Source organism: Eleutherodactylus coqui, chromosome 8, assembly GCF_035609145.1.
Source record: "Eleutherodactylus coqui strain aEleCoq1 chromosome 8, aEleCoq1.hap1, whole genome shotgun sequence".
Taxonomy (NCBI): domain Eukaryota; kingdom Metazoa; phylum Chordata; class Amphibia; order Anura; family Eleutherodactylidae; genus Eleutherodactylus; species Eleutherodactylus coqui.
Genome location: NC_089844.1, coordinates 198,724,580 through 198,749,996, shown reverse-complemented (window position 1 = coordinate 198,749,996; position 25,417 = coordinate 198,724,580). Strand labels below are relative to the sequence as shown.

Sequence of the window (25,417 nt, the reverse complement as noted above, 5' to 3'; positions counted from 1 at the left end):
TGGACATTCTGTTGCTACGGTGATCTGCCATGTGCCGTCTCCAGCGCTGCCAGTGTTGTTGTGCATCAAGTTAAAGGCATTAACCCCTTAGTGACACAACCTAGTTTAGGCTTAAGGAGGCGACGATTTTTCGGGGGATTTTCATCTCCGCTCTTTAAAAGCCATAACATTGAGTCATATTTGGAAGGTCTTCGTTTTAGAGCGCTGCATTCAAAATCACATAACTTTATTTTTGACCAGTGGGGCTCGGTGACGAGGTGCAGTTTTCGATGGGACCACTTTGGGCTACATGTGGTTTTTTATCACTTTTATTGTCTTTTCTTGGGGAGGCAAAATGACCCAAAAAGAATTTTAGTTTCGTTATTTTTTTGTGCGTTCATTTTTTTTACCCCGTTTGCCGTGCGGGATCAGAAGTCGGTTCCGTTTTTTGTACAGATCATTACGGATGCGACAATACCGAATGCAGGTCTTTTATTTATTTAACAAAAGTGGAAAAGTGCGCAAAAGATGTTTTTTATTCCTATTTTTCTTCCGGATTTTTATTTTTCTCCCATTTTTTCGGCCCCTGTACTTTACTGCCATCCAGTAGAATTCACAGCTGATCGTCGGCTCTGACTGCATCTGTAACAAATCCTCAGAGTAACGCTTGTAGGGAGAACGCGTCCGTAATATGGCGTAACGCGGCTAGTTGTCCTGCCGACCCCGTAAAGGACATAATAAGGGGCAGTACGGGCCAATTCCTTTCTTTGGGGGCCGTACGCTGGGGATCTATAATTATAATTAGCAGACCCCCACTACCATCAGCAACCAGACCCCCGGCTCTTACCTTGGACTCACAGTTTGCTGGGAAGGGGTTCCAGATCTCCAGTATTCCTGATTGTCAGCTACTTCATGCTAAAAAACACCAGCCACATCCAGAGAGAACGTCAAAGAGGGGTGATATAGGGGCATTATTACTACTGGGGTCACTATGGGGGCCACTATTACTACTGGGGTCACTATGGGGGCCACTATTACTACTGGGGTCACTAGAGGGGCCACTATTACTACTGGCGTCACGAAGGAGGTATTATTACTACTGGGGTCACTAGGGGGGCCACTATTACTACTGGGGTCACTATGGGGGTATTATTACTACTAGGGCTATTATGGGGGCATTATTACTACTGGGGCCACTATGGGGACATTATTACTACTGGGGCCACTATAGGGGTATTATTAGTACTAGGGCCACTAGGGGGGTATTACTACTACTGAGGCCACTATAGGGGTATTATTACTACTGGGGCCACTATAGGGGTATTATTACTACTGGGGCCACAATGAGGGCAGTATTACTACTGGGGCCACTATAGGGGCATTATTACTACTGGGGGCACTATGGGGGTATTATTACTACTGGGGCCACTATAGGGGCATTATTACTACTGGGGCCACTATGGGGGGTGTTATTTTTACTGGGACACTATGTGTTTTTCTCTGGGACCCATTGCCTCCGGACTGACATCTGCTGCATCTCAATGCGGTGCAATTGGCTGCATGTGGTGAACAAAAAAAAGGTGCCCGCAGTGCGATTGGCCGTGTGTGGCGAACAAAGAAAAAGGTGCCCATGGTGCAATTGGCCATGTGTGGCAAACGAAAAAGAGTGGTGACCATGGCGCGATTGGCCGTAAGGTGCCCAAGGTGCGATTGACTGTGTGTGGGGAAACGAAAAAAAGGTGCCCACCTTGCGATTGGCCAAGTGTGGCAAAAAGAAGTGCCCGTGGTGCGATTGGCCATGTGTAGTGAACAAAGAAAAATGTACCTGCGGTGCGATTGGCTATGCATTGCGAACAAAAAAAGTAAGTTCCCGCGGTGCGATTAGCCGTTTGTGGCAAAAAGCTGCCCCCCTTTTTGCCGCTTTATGTGTGACTGGAGTATAAGACATGATATAACTCAGGAACTATATGTAAGTGGTAAATTATACTCAAAGGGGTTTTAGCACTTCAGAGCTCTATTCCCTGCCTACAGAATAGGGGATACATGTCTGACTGCTGGGACCCTCAGCGACTCTGAGCCTGGTGCACCCAAATGCCTCACATGAATGGAGTGGCCATGTACAGGCATGACTACTGTCTCATTCACTTCTATGGGACAGAAGGAGATTGCCAAGGACAGCCATCTCCCTTCTTCCCATAGTAGCAGGGAACGGGGGAGCGGTTCAACATACGCACTGCTGCTCTATTCATATGGGGCATTCGGATGAGCTAGTCTCAGGATCGCTCGGAGTTCCAGCAGTTGGACCCCCAGTGATCAAACATAGATTGCCTTTCGTGTAAAAAAGGGAAGAATGTCATTAATGGGAAAGACCCCGTTAAAGGAGATTTCAAATTTGGCACTGTGTAAATGAAAAATACATATGCATTTGGGTCATGGTCCCTTTAAATGAGTCATTGCTGTAAAGCTGATTCTGCACATGATTATGGCTAATTCTACTCCTATTGTCTGCAGCTGATTCACCGAGCAGCATCGCCTCCTGAGGAGAAAGTGGAAGAGAAAACCATAGAAGAAAGCTGGAAGTAAGCTGTTCCGATGAAGGCCTCCCCCAAACGTCTGTGAAAAGCAACCTGCCCGGACTTGAGCAGTGCATTAGCAGCACCCGAGCCCGACCCGCCTGTCACAGGTCAGCAGAGGAACCGAAAGTGTCCTCACCAGTGGATATAATATCATATATAATATGCTATATCACATCTCTACTCCAGTCACACCCAAAGCTGCTAACAGAAATCTCCTGGTTTATTTCTACTTCAGACTACAACACCAGGGAAATGTTATTAAGCCCCGTATTTCAAGTGCTGGTCTTAATATTTCCAGCGGGGCATGACGCACCTAATACATGAGTAGGAGCACAACTCTTCATATATTAGGCACATCTCAGCTCCTCCATGCACCTAATCAGAAATGTATGCAGGATCCGATCTGGGGTTCATTTCTGGTATAGTTTACACCGGTGTATATTATACATAAATGTGTCTCTGTGCTAGCCACGCCCCCTTTCTGACAAGCCACGCTCTTTAAAAAATAATTGGTAGTCGGTGACATAGAAAGTGAAAAAGTTGCCCGTTTTTGCTCAGATCCCCACGTGCAAAAATTTGCTGCTTTTTTGTGTGAGAAGCTGTCGTCTAATCTTCTATGAATGTCCCTTAGGGAGCGTGAACGCTACATATTCCTAAATGCTACGCCCCGGAGAATCTGGGGGAGGCACAGCAGTTTGAAAAGAGTCAGATTTTTGGACGGATCGTGGACACCTTGGGAGAGTCAAAAAAATGTATTTTTCTTTTTGACCCTCCTGCGGTGTCCAAGCTCTTTTCAAACTGCTGTGCACACGCTCTCCCCTGGAAGCCTATGGGACTGTGTTCGCACAGCGCTCTGAAAATGGTCCTATTTTTTTGACTGCGTGCGGACTTTACTAGGAGCAGGTGAGTGGAGCAGTGCAGGAGTAGGTGAGTAAAGGTAATACATCCCCCCTGACTCCCGCCGCCTCCCCACACACTATAACTTAGTGTTCAGTGCCGTTCGGAGTTGACCGTTTCCTTTTATAGCAAGAGATGGAGCGAAGGAGAGCCTGATTCTTTTCTTTCCATCCTTCCAGATGTCGCAGCTTCGAGCAGTGATCCTCCACAACCCCCTGCTGCTGAGAAGACCCCTATGTGCCTCACCGTACGGGAGACCCTCCTGCATTACTACATCCACAAAGCAGTTGTGCCCGAAGACAAGACACAAGTGGCCAGACAGCTGCTGATGGACATTCTTAGCGAGCTACAGGACTTTCTGAAGGCAAAGCACCCCGAAATGCCTTTGTTCGCCATGCAGTTGGGGGTTCCCTGGGTAATGGCCTCCCCGTTACCAGTTTGGACCAGGCTTACGTATTACTGCCTCTAATACTTGAACCGGATCTGTGGACCATCCCAATGACGCTCTATCCTCAGTGACGCTCTATCCTCAGTGACGCTCTATCCTCAGTGACGCTCTATCCTCAGTGGCGCTCTATCCTCAGTGGCGCTCTATCCTCAGTGGCGCTCTATCCTCAGTGGCGCTCTATCCTCAATGACCCTCTATTTTGGATAATTAAAAGGGTTATTCTGGAGTATACAGTCTGGGGGCTTAGTCCATGGGACAGGTATATGTTGGGGGGGCTACCTTTCTACCAGGATAATCGTGGAGTCCTTGCACAAGACCATCACATCGTCCATTAACTGGCCATTGATCGGGACGGTCCTTGAGTGCAATGTTTGGCCGGTTGTTGCGCTCATGACCTTAGGCTGATCCAAAGACATTATCCTGCTGGCATACCCCCACTCTACCGCCCCGTCCGAAAACCCCTGGCGAAGGACCTTTTACCGCGAGGAGATTCTCCGGCTCCAGGGCCTAGACAGCAACGATTCAACAGAAGCGCCTACACATACTAAAGAATATCGGCCATCAGCGCTCAGGACTTGGCCAACTGTCTTCAACCCATCTAAGACGTGTTGTTCTCCATGTCAGTAATGACTCATCTGATTGGTCAGAGTCTAGTATAGCCGACCGCTTACTACAGGTCATAGAGGCGCTCATCGGGTATCTGGGCAGCAGGACCCTCCCTTGCTATTTTAACGAAGAAGTCAATTTATTCTCGCCCCTGATGAAGGAGGAGATCGGCTTTGGACTGTATCAGGTTTATTTTTCTGATCCCAGCTCCTTGCTGAGAAAATGAGGTTGTTTAACCCCTTAATGACATGGCCTATTTTGGCATTGAGGACCAAGCGATTTTTTTGGTATTTTTCCATCTCCATTTTTCAAAAGCCATAACTTTTTTATTTTTCCGTGGACGCGGCCGTGTAAGGGCTTGTTTTTTGCGTGGCGAGCTGTAGTTTTTATCGGTGCCACTTTCGGGTACATAGACTACATCGTAAAACTTTTATTATTTTTTTTATGATAACAGGGAGAGAAAACGCATCAATTCTGACATCGATTTCTTTTTTCTTTTTTTTACAGCGTTAATCATGCAGCATACATGACACTAAATTGTTTCTGCGGGTCGGTACGGTAACAACATACCAAAATTGTTATATTTTTTTTAGGTTTTTACACTTTTTTGCAATAAAACCCCCTTTTTTTGGGAAATCTTTTTTTTCTCTATAGCTGCATTCAAAGTCCTGTAACTCTTTTATTTTTCTATGTACGGAGCTCTATGAGGGCTTATTTTTTGCGAGACGAGCTGTAGTTTTTATTGGTACCATTTTGGGGAATGTGCGGCTTTTTTGATCACTTTTATTGTATTTTTTGGGAGGCAAAATGCTAAAAATTAGCATTTTTCCTTTGTTTTTTAGCGGGTTTTTTAACGCTTTTTGTCGTACAAAATAAAAAACGTGTTCAACTTTTTTGTACACGTCGTTACGGACGCGTCAATACCCAATATGTGGGGTTTTAATTTTTTTCCCCATTTTTTTATGCTAATATTAGAAAAAGCATAAAAAAAGGGTTTTTTTTTACATTTTTTACATTGCCATGCCTTATCGTTTGTACAGCGCTTATAGCAGGGGTGTCAAACTCATTTTCACCGAGGGCCACATCAGCCTTATGGGTGCCTTCAAAGGGCCGATTCTAATTGTAAGACAGTAAAGTAGAAGTGAATCCCACAGTGGCCTGATTGGTAGTAAGGTCCTCCATAGTGGCCAGTGACGCACACATTTTGCGCATACTCACGCACAGACGCACACCATTCTGCGCATACACACGCACACCATTCTGCGCATACACACGCACACCATTCTGCGCATACACACGCACACCATTCTGCGCAGATGCACACCATTCTGCACATACACATGCACACCATTCTGCGCAGACGCACACCATTCTGCACATACACATGCACACCATTCTGCGCAGACGCACACCATTCTGCACGTACAGGCGCAGACCATTCTGTGCATTCACACGCACAGGCGCACACCATTCTAAACATATACGCACGCTATTAGACATATATACATACAGACACACACATATATACATACAGACACACACATATATACATACAGACACATATGCACACAAGGACACTTCTGCATTTTGATACACATATTTATACTTACCTGCATCCAATATGGTCCCACTGGCTGGTATACTGGCTGCTCTCAGTCCTTCTTGCGCCAGTGAGAGGAGGTCAGCGCTGACCAGGCTCTCACCCTCCAGCTGCTCCTCCTCAGCGTCGCTCTCCTGCTGCACAGATCATGTTCTCTGCACTCTTCTTCCCTCCTCCGCGGCCGTTGTCAGTCTGCTATCGGCACTCCTCTATTACTGTCTGCACTAGACAAAACAAGCTGAGTGAAGATCGCCTACTGACTTCAGCACGGAGGTGAGGGAACTTACTGCATAGCCGGCGGGCCACAGAAAATGATGCGGCGGGCCGGATTCGGCCCGCGGGCCTTGTGTTTGACACCTGTGGATTATAGGCATAGGCAATACAGGACGCCGGTGTCTGGCGTCCTGTTGCCATGGTGACAGGCCGGGCTCTCGCGATGACATCGCGAGAGCCGGCCGGAGACACAGAGGGATCGCGATCCCTCTGTGAACTCTTTCCCTGCCGCGATCTAAGGGGTTAACAGCGGGGGGGGGGGGGCCATCTCCGATGCCCCCCCCCCCTGTTGCAGCGAGATGCCAGCTGTGACTGACAGCCGGCTCCCGCTGCGGGATAGCGCGGGATCACATATCTCCAGGACGTACCGGTAAGTCCTGTTGCGGGAAGGAGTTAAAGCCAACTGACGGCCGCCATTGGGTACTTAATGCGGAGTGCATCCTGCCAGAGGTCTCTACAGAATTACTCTTGCTACTGTATAATGAAAAGGTCTACAACTGCTAATATACATGTGTATTACTTGCTGACAATTTTCAAAATCTCTGCTTGCTTTCAGTGAATGCAAACACAGAGTTTGAAAACGTATCCTGCTCACACAGCTGCACCGCCCACTAGAAGGGAGAGCTCTGATACATTGTAACATGCCAGGAGCAGCACATGATCAAGGGCAGGTTTATAAGCCTTGAGGTATAAACAATGTTTCTATTCACTGACAGCAGGCAAAGATCTTGAATATTTAAAATTGAAATGCAAACTATATTAGAAAGTTGCAGAACTTTTCCTTACACTGTGATGTAAGCTTTACTTGTATCTGTGCTTCTCCAGGGGCATTCAATAAAGTTAGTTGATGGCCTTGTTTGTGGATTTTGTGTCCCACAGTCTCACTGCTCTTACAGTAAAGAACATCCTTCTGTGTTGGTGATGGAACTGTCTTTCCTCTAGCAGTAGAACATCCGGTTCTTGCTTCAATTAACTTTATGTACACAAATGGAGAGCCCCTTTAATCTCCCTAAGCAGGACTAGAATTCCTTTTTTGCTGCCTTTCCATTCGTCTCCCATCTGCCAGTGTTCTATACTGAAGCCGACCAGCGGACTGATATGGACGGGCTCTGCGCTCACATACTATTGAGTTTTACTTCTAGGCAATTCTTTGATGTTGTCTGGTTGAATTATGCTTTTGATTATAAAAGTTTCTGTATCTTTAAAATTCAGATCGGTGTGCGATTAGTCAGTCTGGCAATGCCTGCTGGGAACTGTAGTTTAGGACAATAACTAGAATTCCTGCAGAAGCGATGTGTGTACATAAGGTCTCATTCACAAGGGGTCTTGTCACCCCGTATTTTGCACGCCTATATGAACAGGGCTCATATTCGTGCGTCTCGCAACGCAGGATTTTCTTGCCTGCATGAAAGCAGCCCGAATGGCACAAAGACCTCCAATACTGTATAGTGTAACATGGCATAATGCAGGAGTCCATGACATGCAGAATCCATGGAAAGCTGGATGACAACTGCGATGGCCACCGTAATGGATTCCATTAGTGGTCAGCACAACAACAATCACAGGAAATGGCCGTATACTTACTGACTGAGGGCTTATGCAGACGCCCGTATTTCGGCCGGGTATTCCCGCCGTCTCTCTCTGCAGTATATAAAGGTTGGGTGTCAGCGGCTCATAGTTTTTAGAGATTTCAATCTCGGTGAATAATGAACAAACTCACCTGGTGCTCAGCGGGACTCCCAACCTGAGAGCCCGCTGGCACCCCATATCCACCATCGCCCGTAAACCACCCTGGGTTCCAAATCCGAATTGCGAAGAGTCGACTAAGGGATGCAGCCCACCACGGGCTGTGATACAAAGCAGCAATCCAAAAAATAAACAAAAAGTTCCCCGCGCTCATGGATCCAAGGATACGCTGTAGGACTCTGCCGTCCGTATATTACTTCTTTATTTTACATGCAACACGTTTCGGCACGTTCCTAAGCTCGCCCTTTTCAAGCATTACATAAGCTAAAACAATACTCACATTTAGACATTTCACTAAATTACAAAATGTTACTCCCATTCCATGATGGACACCGCTGCCGGGATTGTCTCTCTCTGCAGGGGGAGGAGGAAGAGTCGGGAGCAGTGCTCTGAGCTCCTGCCACCTCTCTGCCTCCTCTCCACCCCCTCTCCGCCCCTTGGCACTATCTGCAATGAGAGGAGGCGGGATGGGGCGGGGCTAAGTTGTGGGTTTTTTTTAATTAGCACCACCCCCGTCCCACCTCCTCTCATTGCAAATAGTGCAGAGGGGTGGAGAGGAGGCAGAGAGGGGGCGGGAGCTCAGAGCACTGCTCCTGGCTCTTCCAGCCTCCTCCCCCTGCAGAGAGAGACGCCGTATATCGGCCTGCGTGAATACGCGGTCGATATACAGTCGTCTGAATAAGCCCTAAGGAGGGCAGATTGCTGCATCCTCTCACCATGCAGGTAGCAGACTACCAGATGAGGGAGCTAATTACACCTGTGAGGGACACTACATGCAAGGAACCTTGACGAGGTTAGTGGGCCGATGTATCTTGGCCAAAATCCAACTAATGCCTTGCATTTATTATCTATCATTCACATGCAGTGCGGCTTTAAGACTCCAGGGGGAGCCCAGCGTGGCAGTACCAATGTGGTTCACTGATGGAAGTGCAGGGCAACCTGCCAAACTATTATGGCGTCATTAATAGGTTGCTGGTCTGCATGGTGCACTACATGTATCAGAATGGTCTGCCACTTTGTATTTACTCTGTGTGGGAGTATACACCAAGCAGCCACCCCCACTATATAGGAGGCTGTGTGAGTGGCTGTCTCATCGGTGTCCCTCACAGGTGTAATTAGCTCCCTCATCTGGTAGTCTGCTACCTGCATGGTGAGAGGATGCAGCAATCTGCCTCCTTAGTCAGTAAGTATATGGCCGTTACCTGTGATTGGTTTAGGTTTCCCCTTCTGTGACGTACCATTAGTGGTCAGCACCCGGCATCTATTACCCGATGGAGGGAACCAAGATGCCTTGGAGACTTGGATGTGCGGGTCATTCTGTAAGACCCTTTTACATGGGAACAAACATTTGTCAGAAGGTTATCTCCCCGATCATCCGCCCGCCTGAATGCGCCCCAATCAGCTGATGAACATCCAGAACGCCCGCTCACCGGCTGACTGGGTCTTATCCGTGGACAGGACATCCTCCGTGTAATTAGGGGGCGGCTGCGGACAAGAGCTGCTGCTGGTGAAGGATGACCAATATTAGTGACCGTTCCCCTCAATACTAGTGATCCTCCGCGCCGCGAGCGGCAGAGCGAGGACTGATCGGCCGGCTATACTGTCAGCCGCTCATTACAGCCAGCAGGGGATCCGTCTGCTGTGTAGAAGCGCCTATAGTGCAGTCAGAGCGGAGCGCCTCGATGTCTGACCTCTGGACCATTTGTTTCAGGAGGTTCCAGGACCATCTGGTTATGAGATGCCCACAGATCGGCATGCCCGCCATTCATCACCGGGGAGTCGGCCGTCATCCTGCCTCAGATACTTCACCCCTGGAGCAAAGACAAAACACAAAGCTTTAATTCTGCAGCATTTCAAGATCTTTGCTTGCTGTTAATGAATGGAAGCATTCTTGTTTACTCCCAGAGTTGTATCCGGTCCGGGTAATCCTCTGCGAAGCCGGACCAAACACCCAGATACCGGGGTCTGAGGGAACAAGGCAAAGCGCTCTTTAACCCCTTAACGCTGCAGGGCGCCGGATCTTTATTACAGCTGACACCTGTGGACAATAGCTGCAATCAGCCACGTGGCTGCTTGGCACTATTTACAGTTTAAATGCCCTCAATGGTGTTCAGTGGTCCCATATTGCCCCCCTACCCGAGATGAGATCGCAGGGAGCAGTGTGGGTGTCATGGCAACTGGGGGTCTTCTGAAAGGCCCCAGGGCTGTCTTGGCAGAATGCCTTTCAAGCCGTCCCCGTGGGGATGCCCGATCGCAGTATGATGTAAAGCATCGCCAGCTGTGGTCCCCAGTGGGGGCTAAAAAGGAAAAAATGTGAAAAAAGTTGTACTAATTATTAAAAAAAATGATAAGTTTAAAAAATTTTTTTTCCATGTTTACAATAAAAACCTGAGTAATAAAACAAAAATCCATATCTGGTATCGCCGCGTCCGTAAGAGTCTGATCTATCAGAGTAACACGTTATTTATGTCACATGGTAAACGGCCGGGAAAAAAATAGTACAGAACACCAGAAATGCCCCCCCCCCCCCCCCCCGTCTGAAAGTAAAAATGCAATGAGAAGCGATCAAACAGTTGTATGTATTCCAAGATGGCGGCAACGCAAACAACAGGACGTACCGCGCAGAATGAGCCCTCGCACAGCGACGGGGAAATAACTAAGTTACAGCGGTCGGAGGACGGCGGCAGAACAACTCAAAAACATTAAATGGCTGAAAAACAAGAATCTCACAGAAAATAACGTTCTGTCACTTTTGTTGCGGTTTTTATGCCGTAGAAACGAGACAAACGAGAAAACGGCGGAATGTCGGATTATTCATCTTACTGCATTTAGGATTCCTGTACATTATATGGAACCGCGGAAAACTACAACAAAACACCCTGATAACAGCGACAGCAACGGGCAATAACGGAGGCGGGAAAAACCAAGATGGACAAGAGGACGGCGTCCTTAAAGGGTTAAGGGGCAACTGGGACCAACCTTTGTACCCGCTGCGGCTCACCAGCAATCACACTACTTAAAGAACGGTACCACAAACTAAATCCCCATCTGCCGGGGCAAAGGTGACCTCCTCCCCCTCCTCCTGACAGCACCCGACCGCAGGGGCAGAGGCCGACCTTCCCCCGACAACCCTCGTCCGCCGGGGCTGAAGCCGACCTTCCTTCGCTCAGACAATCCCCGTCCGCCGAGGCGGACCTCAATGACAGCCAACTTGATATCACAGTACAGCCCGCCCGCGCCCCCAGCTCCTCTGTGGACCCCCGGGCTGCCCCCCGTACACCCTCCCCGGTCACTCATCTCTCCGCCGCCCGGTCCCACAACGCGGCACAGTCTGACAGCCATAGCTGGGTGCTGAAATCTTACTGTCCAATCATCCAGAGGCACACGCAGCGATTGGCCAATCACTGTCAAGTACTCCTTCTCGCCAGCCAATGAGAGGACGGCAAATTTCACGCGGGAAAACGCAGTTTCTGTCAAAGTGACAGCCGGGATGAAGGAAGGAGAACGTGAGAGAGTGATACATGCCCCGCTATATGTCCGTGCAGGGGCCCCGGGGGCCACAGTGTGGGGGATATTACCTCAGATGGCAGAAGAGGGCAGGACATTGCTGGACTAGCAATCCCTCCCCCCAGCGTCTGGTCACTGTATTACGTCTGCAGTGTGTGGTGTAATACGCAGGACCGATCTCCCATAGACTTTACTGTGACTCAGCATGAGAAATACGTGCGCAAAACATCATGGCGCGCTCCATGTTGGCACACATACCCATCAATACTGGGTACGGGGCATGGCGGCACGCAGCAAGTACCCATGTCACTGCATACCTCCTGGCACGCAGCTAACTGCGCCCGTGTGAGAGGCCTTAGGCCGTGTTCACACGCAGGGGATCTGCCGTGGATGTACCACATGGCCCCTCGCACTGTCATCCACACGCCGGGGACGAGATCCGCCGCGGACATTGACTGCGGAGGGGATTGTGGGTCCGCCGAATGCCAATCATAGCGCCGGATCTTGTGCCGATTCACCTCGTCAGATGAAGGGCGAATTCTGCAAATCCGTGCGGACATAGCTGCAATGTGCGCGGTGTTAGCAGCCACGGCTATGTATTGGGCCCCACCCCCAGGGCGTTGGTCCCGGACCGGATTCACGCGTGGACGTGTTTTTGCGGATGAGTATTTGTGCCACAACTGCAGGTTTTACTGAACTTTTTGCACAAGCAAGTCGTGCGCAATTGTGTGTGAAAAACGACCGCCGACGCTTCCAGCCAGCAAAACGGACAAATTATTTAATGTGCGCCAAACATGTTCATTTACTGCGCAGGGAAATAGAGCGCGCTGTTTGTTCGTGCAACGTAATTGTGTACGCAAAAAAAGCGCTTGTGCGCAAATTCACTGAAATCAGCGGTTCTGTTCTCAGCATATCACACAGACGAAAATGTAATGCGCAAATGCGCCCGTGTGACTCCGCCCTGAGACTTGCCACAAATGGGCACATTTGCATGCGGTTTTTGCGTCTGAACATTTTGTGCGCGCGATATACAGAACATAGAACCCGTATGCGTTCACGCACAAGTGCGGTTTTGCTTGCGTAATTCCATATCTCAAACAATAAACGCGGCTCGCTCCATTTTCCTCCACATTTGCACAGGAAGAGAACTCATCGTGAGCCCATTACACTGATTGGCCATTTCACTGGCTGCGGCATTGTTACGTGTTTTTCTGCACGCACAAATACGCAACGCTCATTCCGAAAAACCGCAGCACAAATGCGAACGCAAATCCGCTGCCGCTGGTGTGACGCAGGCCTAAGGCTGAGCCGCGCATATTATCACACGCCCACAATACGTATCCGTCATACGCACATGCTGCAGGTGACATCACAGCCGGACGCCATCAGCATTGGAGGTTTTGGATTCCGCATATTTTCTCTTACTGGACGAATACCGATCCAGATTTGTCCAATAGGAAAGAACAACAAAACGAGGCGAAAACAGAAATAATGCTGAATTTTCAAAAAATGGCTGCGAAAAATACGTCGGAGTGAAGAGATGCACGGATTTACATTAGCGCCGCATTACAGTCCGCAAAACACGGACCAAATACGGAAGTAAAATACGCCCATCTGAATGCGGCTGAATGTGATGAAAGTTACCATCCGGGAATTCCTGTTTCCTCTGAAATAAACCAAGTGATACAGAAACGGCGAATAACATAAAATGGCGCTAAACGCTGCCGCTGCTGTAAGTAGGAAGAAAACCCATTTGAGAGCCCAAAGCAGATTGTAGAAAGTGACCCGAGCCGAGAGCGTGTGACTCTATCCTGCTCAGCAGGGACCGGCCGGCCACTGAGCACTGGCCCATGAGCAGCGGCCCCCCTGGGGGCTGTTCACACACGGCCGATTTGGGGGGATTTTCTGTACCATTTTCTGTGGATTTTGATACGTATTTTGGTCCATATCCACAGCAGATTTCACCTCTTTAGGCCTCGTGTCCAATTGGTTAAATAGATTTAGGAAATCCGCGCTGGTGTCCTGCACACGTGATCCGCGCTCATAGGGATGCATTGGACACCCGCAGGTAAGTAAATACCTGCGGGTGTCCTTTTTCCCTACCGTGTGGATCGCACGTGCGGCAAATCACCCGCAGCATGCTCCATTGTACTGGATCTTATTTTCCTCCAGCAGGTTTCAGGGTATTATGTAGCTTCCTAATTGTATAGTGTGCACACATAATGAAAGAAACCAATCCGACAAAAGTCATCAGCCTTGAAGCTCAACCAGCTCTCTGGAGTTACAATTCCAGAGCCCTAATTTATTGAAACACATAATACCTGCCCTTTATGGGCGTATAACAGATTACATCAGTAACGTATACATATTCTTATTCGCTGGGTCATATAGAATTCCCTGCCTCCCTCCCCACCTTCTCTCAAGTCCAGTGTACGTGTGGACTTTGTCCTCTCAGCATGCGGTCAGTTAAAGTAATTCCTTTGTTGGAGAAGTTGAAGGTGGGGGGAGGTGGGAGGAGAACGCCCAAAATGCATACAAGTAAAACACACAGTATAGGAATGTGATTTAACTCTTTCCTTATGTAGTGGAGCTTTATATTAGGCTGAAGTTATAAAACACACATCTTTCACCATGCCATTGTCCTGCAATTACCATAATGAAATTATGCAGCCATTAGCCTCTACAGAGTTAAATCACTACAGCTGCGCAATACTTCTAGTTTATTACAAATCAATAGACATTTTACGCTAACTAATCTTCATGTCTACTACAAATGCACTGCTCAGATATGCTGATGTGAAGGAGCCTGCAGGCGGGTGGTGCCCCACCGCAGGCACAACGCTGCTCCTGCCTCACACTTTTGGGTTTCTCTAGTCTGGCTGTCTTGGCCTTGCGCCCTTTGGGGGACCCTACACACCGGTATACACCCTGTGAGACCCAACGCTCAACCACCTCCTAATTCCAACTGAAAAGGTAAAAGTGTTATCAATTTGGTACATTGCACACTCTCTGATAGCATCATGTAAATGCCCCAATCGGTGTTTGGAGGTCCTGAACGTCCCACTCTGCCTGCAGTGTTATCGTAGAGTTAGGATCGGTTGTCATGGCAGCCTAGGGATGCCATGTATGACCATCTATCAAGGCACACCTTCATAGATTACCCTTTCAGAACGCGGTATAATGCAATACTATTGTACTGCAGTATACTGTATGAGCGATCAAAAGATTGCAAGTTTAAATCCCATTAAAAACAAGTTTATAGGAGTTTTTTATTCAATATTAGAAAGAAAATTAAAACTTGTAACCCCCCCCCCCCCCCCCCAATAATGGCACAATTTTATTTCCTAGGTCTTTTCACACATAAATACTGCGACTTGCTGGCTGCAGCGAAGAATCGCAGTGATTCTCCACTCGTGGACAGGGGGCATACGCATACTGTCAGGGGTTGAATCGGCGACCCAGCCCCTGTGCTTGAGGGGGCCCAGAGGCCGTCCTCCACCATATACAGGTACACTTTCAGATCGCACTGTCTGCGGCCGCGTGATTAGTGCGGTCTGGCCGACAGCATGAGCCAGAGACGAGAGTAGGAGGAGGAAGGACTAGATGAGGACAGGGGAAGAGGAGGGGGGATGAGGGAAGGAGCAGAGAGGACACAGACTCGTGCACAGCATGGCATGGAGCATGGATGATGAGGTCCTCTCCTTGCTGCTTCCCTCCTGCTGACACTGTGTACAGCTGCTCTCCTCACCACAGAAGTAGTCCAGGCCCCGGGGTATCTATCTAGTATCTATCTGGCCTCATGTCCACTCGCACGCACGGATTTCACTGCTGAATCCTGCACATGCGCACCAATTTCTTTTAAAAAATCTGTCTTTCCGCATATCCGCGGCACAGCACAAAAACAGCTGCGGATACGGACATCTTCCATAGGCTTCAAAGGAAGCTGCGGGAGCCGCCTGTGTGGCAGATCCACAGGAAAATGGAGCATGCTGCGATTCCTTCTCGTGCATGCGACCCGCACGCCAGGAAGGAATTCATCTGCATGCTTTTAGCTGCCTTACTGATGCTAATGCATCCCTATGGGCAGCAAGAGGCACGGATCTCCCTGCAGGGGCCACGCGCCAGTTTTATTAGTAAAATCTGCACGTGGGCATTGGCCCTCAGGTATAGGGAGGGGGGGAAAAAGGGCCTGGGGGGGAGGGCGGACGGCCCAAGCTGAACTTTTGCACCCGGGCCCGTGGTACGCCTTTAGGTATGCCCCTGGTTCACTGCGTTCCCTGCGGCCGAATTATCACTACAGGGAATACAATCCAAACCCGCCCATGGACCACCAGCCTTATGCCTGCATCACACGAATGTATTTGCAAAGTGTTTGCACGTACAATATGTAGTGAATAGAACCCATTGACTTGAATGGGTTTGTTTGCATAAACGCATCTGGTGTCCACGGGCGTGATGCCGGCGGTAAATCGCTGGCAAATCACGCTGTCTGAAGCTTTCGCGAATAGTTGTGATTCTCCATGGTCAGCCTAGCTGTCAGATAGGCTGACAGCGGAGATCCGTCTACCGTTTCCTGCGGCGACCGCAATGCCCGTGGACAGGCAGCCTAAGCTGCTTGACACATGGTGATTTCCACACTGGTGTGGAAGACTGGGGCAGGCAGAATAGAGAAGCTTCCTGGTCTGGGTCGGGTGCAGGGGCTATTTAGGAGGCTGTCGGCAGGGCGGGTTCCTCCTGGTCAGCTGCTGAGCACCCTTGGCGGTGAGTGACATGCCAGCCGTTTCCTCCAGTACGGCTGAGCTGTGTCCATGGTGTGCTTGATGGCAGGAGACGTACCTAACTTGGTGTGGAATTATCTCTCTAGCATAACTGCACTTAACAACAAAAGTTACAGACTGTTTTCAATAACTGAAGTCGTAGAGCAGTAACCCATGACTATTGGCACCGTGCACAGTGTCAATTCCCACAACTCCTCTAATTACCATTGACAACGGGGACCTTCACATGATCATGCTCAATAGATGTTGACTCTTTACAGGTACCACTTGGGTGAGGGAGGTTGTGGACTTAATGCTCCAAAATGGAGATGTTGCAAAAAGCCATCGTGGAGCCATATTTGAGTGGGTGCCCTTTCTGGAGTATGCGGTGCCTGACATGCCGTCAGGTAAGTGGTGCCAATAAAGTTATTTTACAGTGTTTTTTGGGGTTTGCATTTCCCAACAAATGAGCAGATAACACCAAAACCTTGATGAACCATCGGCCTTGTAGGAGTCCATGTCTTATGTTGTCATCACATTCCTTCATACATAAGTCCAACTTGTCACGTCTTCCTCAGGAACGGAGATCCTTGATGCTATGGACTCTCCCCGCGTGATTAAAACTCATTTATCCGTGCACCTCCTGCCAAGCAGCTTCTGGTAGAAGAAGTCCAAGGTAGTGAGTTCTTTGTAGACCACAGCTGATCTCACTGGAGTCTGGTTTGATATGGAGTCTTGATTTCCTTCACTTTGGTGTGAATCCCCGTTTTTCCTCCCCTTATAGCCAGGCCTTTTACATTTTCCCTCCCATGCTATAATGGCTGGCCTATAACTCTTGCTGTAGTTCTTGATTTATCAGTATAGAAGGCTTGTATGATGAGGTCTACCTCTCTCTAGATAACAGGCTGGTCCATATAACAGGTCGGTCTTTCCTTCTTTACAGCCTGATTCTTTTGCTATCTGTCTTCCCCTAGAACCTGGTCTGTTTTTTTTTGCAGTGCCTATTGGAAGAGTCTGGTCCATTTCTTGCTTGAGCAAAATCTGTCTTGTAGAGTTTGGTCCCCCTACTACAATGTATCCAGGTCTGTTGGACTTGCTGTAGAACCTAATCTGCCTACTTGCCTGCAAACAGCCTACATAAAGAGTTGCACAGTCTCTTTTTTCCTTAAAGCAGGGGTGTCAAACTCATTTTCACCGAGGGCCACATCAGGCTTATAGTGACCTTCAAAGGGCCGATTGTAAGACAGTATAGTGAGGTCCTGTTCACACCAGCGTATTTGCGTACAAAATATGCAGTGAATAGAAGCCATTGATTTCAATGAGTCATTCACATGAATATAGATTTTCACAAAGCATGACCTATTATGTTACATACTACGTACCGCAATAGGCCATTAAAGTGAATGGGCCGCGCACATACATGGTGAATGCGCAGGAAACCTGTGTATTCACTGCTTATTTGCGCGCTCTTTCAGTGGGCCCATCTGCGTTTTTTTTTTTCCTCTATTGCGGAAATTCGCAGTGTGTTTGTATGACCGAAACACTATTACGCCCTCGTGAACGAGCCCTAATGGTGACACCCTCACCTCCCTCTCCCCCCTCTAGTGGTCGCAGTAGTCATAGTGACTCTCATAGTAGCCCCAGTAGTATCAGGGTACCCCCACAGTAATAGTAACCCCCCATAGTAATAAATCCCCGTCAGTAATATTAACCCCATAACAATATTAACCCCAACCCATATACTTCCTCCTTGCTGTCAGCACCACTCCCCCTCTGCTCGCGCTGAGCCTGGATGCACACTGACGTCAGTGTGTAGCCTGGCACACTTCCTCCCTGAGTCCTCTCCTGCGGAACTGAGGAGCAGAGGACTCAGGGGAGGAGGATCCTGGCTGCACACTGACGTCAGAGTGTGCGCCAGAATCAGCGCTGCCAACGTGATTTCCAGTGGGGAGCTATGGCACCCCAGCTGGTAATCACTACAGTGGTGAGCGTCTGTCGGCACGCCGCGAGCCACATAAAATGAGGCAGCGGTCCTTGTGTTTGATACCTGTGCCTTAAAGGCACTGTCTTTTTTTTTTTTGCTTCTTCTCCAACTTACGAAAAATCTTAACTCTTATTTTTCCAACAATGTGGCTGTCTGAGGGCTTATTTTTGTGGGGCAAGTTATATTTTTCAATTCTACTATTTTTAATGTATCATTCACATTAATGTAAACATTTATATATGGTGTAAAATGGAAGAAGACACTATTTCAATATCTTTGGTGGGAGGGAATTGTTTTTACAGTGTACACACAGCGGCAAAAATTACATGATAACTTTATTCCGTGGGTCAGTAGGATTACGACGATACCAAATTTATACATATATAATTTTATTTTATTTTTTTTTTTGTGGGATGAACTGCAGATTCTATTGATACCATTTTGGAGTTCATACGACTTTTTGATCACTTCATTAAGTTTCTACTTGGAGATGGGATGACCAATAGAAGTGCAATTTTGCCTTTTTTTATTTATTAGTTTTTAAATGTTTATTATGTTCACCATGTAGTGTTGATGTGAGGAGAGAGAACCGACCCCAACTTATTAAAAAAAATAAAAAAAAAGCAGGTACCCATTCACAATACAGGTGTTTTTCTATGCGGCCATCCGACTCTAGGATCACCGCACAGAGGTGCTTGATTGTGACACCCATGCGTATGTGGGGTGTATCTAGGCTAAGCCTTTTCTGGAGTAACTGCCTGCCAAAGAGTCTGTGGGGGGACTCCTTACCCCCCCCCTCCTCCTCCTCTGGACTGTATTGATCCTGTGTATCCTCCCTACCTCTGAGCTATAGCCTGTCAGTACGTCAAGTGACTTGTACCTGTAATACCTGTTCAAGTCTTTTTTCAGGTAAAAGTTATACTGGGCCTTAACTGTTCCTAAGGACTCGAGGTTATATATCTATATCTTTCTCTGTGTTTATTACTCCGCCGCATAGAATAATGGTATGTGGGAAAGGTTGCATCACAAGTGATATCTACTACAACACCCACACACACCACTATCATCCCCTTTATTGGCACTCCCAGCCAAAGGAGTGTTGAAGCCTGGCATGCAATCTACACTGGCCTTGGCAGCATGTCATCCCTCCGGGACCAGAGCATGGCGAGTGACACGTCAGCACTTAACCTTCCCAGCTCTTCACGTTAGCCAGGTGCCCAGGGTCACCCCTCTGGAGTGTTGCACAATCTCATCACTGTGGAGCCATTCGGGACACCCTAATGCCGATTGGGTCATTTGAATTCCGCTGTCAAAAGTGGTGTGACTGCTGCTTGCAGTTGTTGTGGATGGTGTCAGAGGCAGTTGGCCCTCGCTGTGTATGGAGCAGGATGGGCTCACCATCCATACAAACCCTGCTGCTGCTGGGCGTCTATGTATGCCATCTAGTGTCAAGGAGTTAAGGTGGTCATACACGTTCAATAGCTTTCTCCCCTCCTGTAGACCCTGATCACCCCCTGCTCCTATACCCAGGGCCATCTCTCTTGCGTAGAGCCTGGTTCATAACTCAATGTGTTCCCTCATCAGGCCGATCACATCTCTATCTCTAGTTCGCCCTCCTTTCATGGCAGAATCAGTAACTTCTTGTCGCCTTTTCTCCCTGCAGATAATTTACGTGGCTCGGAACCCTAAGGATGTATTTGTGTCATATTATCACTCTTATCGCATGTCCTATGTGCACCCAGATCCGGGGACGCTTGAAGAATATCCAGAAGATCCTAAAAGGAACAGGTACAAGTAATGTATCCTCTCATTATGCTGGTAGCATAAGGGTTAACTCCTATAGGGGTCTGTAGTAGGGGAACTGGACTGCAGCCTTCTCTGGTGCAAGGAAATGCTTCCTCTACCAAACACATACCAGTTACTAAACCGTTGGTCTGCAGCCTGTGAGACCCCCGCTGTTATAGAATTACGACCCTCAGCAGGCACCTTCTAGATGTCCTGTCCATGCTCATACTTGTCCTTTCTCCCATAGTTGCCTTTGGGCCATGGAGTGACCATGTGAAGTGCTGGTGGAAGATCAGACAGCAGAAGGACGTCCTCTACCTGTTCTACGAGGACCTGTTAGAGGTAGCAATAGATATTTACTCATCCTAGGTATCCATTGTGGATTAGATCCGAGTGCAGAGCACCCTGGAAATGACCAAGATAATGTTCACTTTATATTAGACAGACGGGGGTTAGCCAAATCAGTAGCTATATTGTGCACACCAGGGGCCGATTACGGTTACCAACGGTCTTGGCCTGTCTGGAAACTGTGGACCCCAAGGAGTCTAAAGTTCTATAATAATCTGATATTTACTACAGAGACAATACCAGAACCAAGCTCATTCCATAGATACGATAACAGAACCAAGATATCTACATACCAACATCTTAACAAGAAAAAAAGGACCCACCATGATCACATAGTATCACCATATAGTAACTAATACCACCATAGTGTTACTAAAGTAAGACCACTGCAAAGATCAGTACTGCTAATAGTGAAACTATATAAGAGCCAAATAATACCGCCATACTGTTACTGAGAAAAATACTATACAAAGACCAATATTGCCGCTATATAGTGGTAGATATCTGCTCTAGACAGGCTCTCTGCAGACCATATCAGTAATTACAGTACCGTTACCTCTAATGATAACAGGTTATGTCCTCTCTGACTGGAGTTGTTCACTTTCCCTTTTCTTCTCCATCCGACCCAGAATACCAAGATGACTTTACCAATTCCCCATAATGTCCCCTCTGTGGCCCTGCTTCCTAGTAGTGTCCCTTCTAAGGCCCAGCTTCCTATTAATGCCCAAATTTGTAATATTGCCCCATCTATGGCCCTAATTCCTAGTTGTCCCCACTGTGGCCCCAGTTACTACTAGTGTCCCCTCTGTGGCCCCATCTGCTTATAGTGCCCCTTCTTTAATTCTGCTTACTAAAGTGCCCAGCCACCACCCAATACAGGCTTCAGCCTAACAATCCCACATGCGTTGCGCTGTCTGTTGCTTGATGCTGAGCGCTCTATGTAGAGTTTAACATGTCTCCTCTCTCCCGTCTCCTGCGGTCAGTACAGTGACCCAGGAAGCAGCAATGTTATAGCACCCCTGCTGCGCAGTATGAAGGTACATTTAGTCACCGAGTAACCTTTGGTTTCATAGAATTGCACAGTCCCTGTTAGTAGTGATGGGCCGGCCGCTAACGAGCCGGCTCCTGTAAGTAAACGATGGGGGTGGGGGAAGTAGGACTTCATGGAGCGGTGCCACACACCCATAGATGCCGCTCTAAGCCCACATAACCTGCAATGATGACAGTTTTTTTCGCTTTTTGCTGAGCCAGATCATTTGGCTCAGTTCAACAAGAAGAAGACGCTCGCTGTTCAACTAGTCCCAACTGGGGTCGTTACTGCGCAGAAGAGAATTTCAAGTTATCCACTAACCACATGATAGGGAATAACTCATTAATGGGGGTCTCACCTCTGAGACCCCCGCCAATCTTGAGAACAGGACTCCCATGTCCTGCTCTCCTGTCCTTATGGGGATCGCTTCTCTCCCCGCAGTGACGTCACTCTGAATGCAGCATTGGCTGCTCATGTGCGGTCAGTACTCCATTCACTTCAATGGGGCTGATGGAAATACCCGAGCGAGAAGTGAATGTATCACTGGTATACTTATATGACCAGCGCTTCATTCAGTCTCTTCCTTACTGGGGGGTGCAGTAACATCGCACTGAGGAGGATGGGGGACATGAGACCCATCGATCAGCAAGTTACACTTTGCCCTGTGGATAGGGAATAACTTGAAATTCTTGTACAGCTCCTTTAATGATACTCTACAAATTCTGTGCAACTTTCTTACCCTTGACGTACCCTTGGATGAGGGGTTGAGGCGGTTTTCTAAACTTCTCCATCTGCTTGGTACAGGACTCAAAACGTGAGATCAGGAAGGTGATGAAGTACATGGGGAAGTATCTACCTGAGGATGTTCTGGAGAAGATCCACCAGCGTACAACCTTCAAGACCATGAAGGAAAACCACATGGCCAACTACAGCTCCATCCCGACCCATGTTATGGACCACGAGGTCTCTCCTTTCATGAGGAAAGGTACCGTCTATTTCCGCGTTACTATTAACTACTGATAGCGTGTTACTTATGGTCACTAAATCCTGCACTTCTGCCTTTCTAGGAATTTGCGGCGACTGGAAGAACCATCTCACTGTGGCTCACAATGAATTACTTGATGCCTGTTATAAGAGGGAGATGTCTGACACCGACCTGACCTTCCGCTTCAAGGTCTGAGTCAATGACCTGCTGACTGTCTCGCTTCCATTCCCAGTCTCTGCCCGCATTGCACATGGACAGACATCCTAAAGAATACTATTACTGCCCCATGACTTCTTATCACCTTTTCTTCTGTATTTACCCCGTTCCAAAAATAAAGACATTTCATGATTTATAGCAGTGGAGGAATACGTCTTCTGGCAGGTAAATGGCAGCCAATTTGTGTACGGGTCATTGCTTAAAGTCTAGGCTGGGGGCGAGGAGGTAACAGTGCTGTCGGGCTTTCGGCACCTTAATGACCCCCACACCTGATTAGGTCTGTAGTGGAGATTACCTTCATCATTAATACACGCACTAGCTGTCTGATGCTGCGTGCGATTTGCACCGTATAGCTTTTTTACTCCTCCTCCTGGCTCCAGTGCTCGGAGTACAGCGAGTACCGGGGAGAGGAGGAGTAACGAAGCTATGCGTGTAACATTGCCAGACTGCTATTGTGTGTATTAATGATGAAGGCAATCTCTACCATGGATCAGATACCAGTTCTGGGGTGATAAAGGGAGTTCTGTTACTAGATGGGGCCACACAGAGGGTCCAATTATTAGGTGGGGCCACTAAGGGTGAATCTATGTAGAGGGATCCCTTTTACTAGATGGGCCTACACAGAGGGTCCAATTATTAGGCGGGACCACAGAGGGTGTCTCATTATAAAGGTGGGTCTACATAGTGGGATCTCTATTACCAAGTGGGGCCACATAGGGGATCCCTATTCCCGAGTGTCAGGAAAATACTGAATGTATGAATATTTAGATTCAATTTCATTTTAATTCCTTCAGTCAGGAGTATACAGTGTGTGATTCTTTCAGACATGACTTCTGAACCATCATTGTTGTGGACCGAGAGCCAAGGCAGATAGTCGTGTCTGGGGAGAGGTATTTATTGGTGTATGCACACACCAGAATCAACACGTTGAGTGTGTAGTTTGAGATATATCTTGTCTTGGGTAGAGAGACGTACAATGAATGGGGGTAAGTGGTGAGTCCCTATTACCTAGTGGGGCCATGCATAGGGGGGTAGTCCCTATTACCCAGTAGGGCCATGCATATGGTGATGGGGGGTCCCTGTTATCGAGTGGGGCCATGCATATGGGAGGGGAAACCCTATTACCGAGTGGGGCCATGCATATGGGAGGGGAAACCCTATTACTGAGTGGGGCAATGCATATGGGAGGGGAGACCATATCACTGAGTAGGGCCATGCGTGGAGGGAGTCCCTATTACGAGTTGGGCTATGCATGGGGGCAGGGAAGTCCCTATTACCGAGTGGGGGCATGCATGGGGGGGTGTCCCTATCACCTAGTGGGGCCTACATATAGGGGAGGGAGGGGAGTCCCTATTACCGAGTGGGGCTATGCATATGGGGGGGGGGATGTAAGTCCCTATTACCGAGTTGGGTCATTCAGGGGGTAAGGGGGAAGTCCCTATTATCTAGTGGGGCCATGCATATGGGGGAGAGGGGGGAGGGAGTTCCTTTTACCAAGTTGGGTTATGCATATGGGGGTGGGGGAGTCCCTAATAATGAGTTGGGTCATTTATGAGGGGTAAGGGGGGTGTCCCTATTACCGAGTGGAGCAATGCATACGGAAGAGTCCCTATTACCGAGTGGGGCCATGCATATGGGGGGTGGGGGTGGGGGTGAAGAGTCCCTATTACAGAGTTGGGTCATTAATGGGTGGTAAGGGGGGGGAGTCCCTATTACTGAATGGAGCCATGCATATGGGGTATCCGTATTACCAAGTGGGGCCATGCATATGAGGGGGGTCCCACACATTTGTTACCTCTAAAGCAGTATCCTAGGGTGTCCGTGTATATGAGGTAATTGTCACATCCATAAAAGGGACTGAGTCTTTATTGAGCCCATGTAAGAAAAGACGTTTCGGTTGCTAACTGCTTTGTTAAGCCAATATGTGGTTTATTTACATTGGGGGGAGTCCCTGTTACCTAGTGAGGCCATGCATGTGGAGGATGGGTGAATCCCTATTACTGAGTGGGGAAATGCATATGGGCGGGGTCCCTATTACCTAGTGGGGAGATGCATATGTGGGAGTCCCTATTACCGAGTGGGACCATGCATATAGGGATGGGGAAGGGGGAGAAAGACCCTATTACTGAGTTTGGTCATTTGAGGGAAGGGGGGGAGTTCCTATTACCAAGTGGGGCCATGAATATTGGGGGGGGGGGGGAAGTCCCTATTACCGAGTGGGGTCATTTGTGGGGGGGTAAGGAGGGAGTCCCTATTACTGAGTGGGCCATGCATGGGGGGGGGGGTTCCTGTTACAGAGTGGGGCCATGCATATGGGAGTGTCATAATTACCCAGTAGGGGCATGCATATGGGGAGAGGGAGTCCCTATTACGGAGTTGGGTCATTCATGGGGGGGTAAGGTGAAAGTCCCTATTCTCTATAGAGAGAAGAAAACCGTATATGAACGATTCCAAGCTGAAATGTCACCTGTGATCACTGGAGGTAACTGCACTGTAATGACTATCACTGTAGAGAGCTGTTAATTGAGTACATTATATGGTGACTGCATTATTTATAGGTAAACTAGAACAGATCTGCTGTACCTAAGCCTGCCACATTATAAGGTGGTTATATAGGGTGAGTTTAATATGTTCTTCTTTCCTGTAGTTCAAAAGCAGCGCATATACATATTTATTCCCC

General features: G+C 48.3%; 1 pseudogene; it reads left to right on the top strand.

Moving 5' to 3' along the window:
* Nucleotides 1–4,732, top strand: part of LOC136578080 (mitochondrial dynamics protein MID49-like) — a 118,788-nt pseudogene extending 114,056 nt beyond the window's left edge.
* The last annotated feature ends 20,685 nt before the right edge of the window (nucleotides 4,733–25,417 follow it).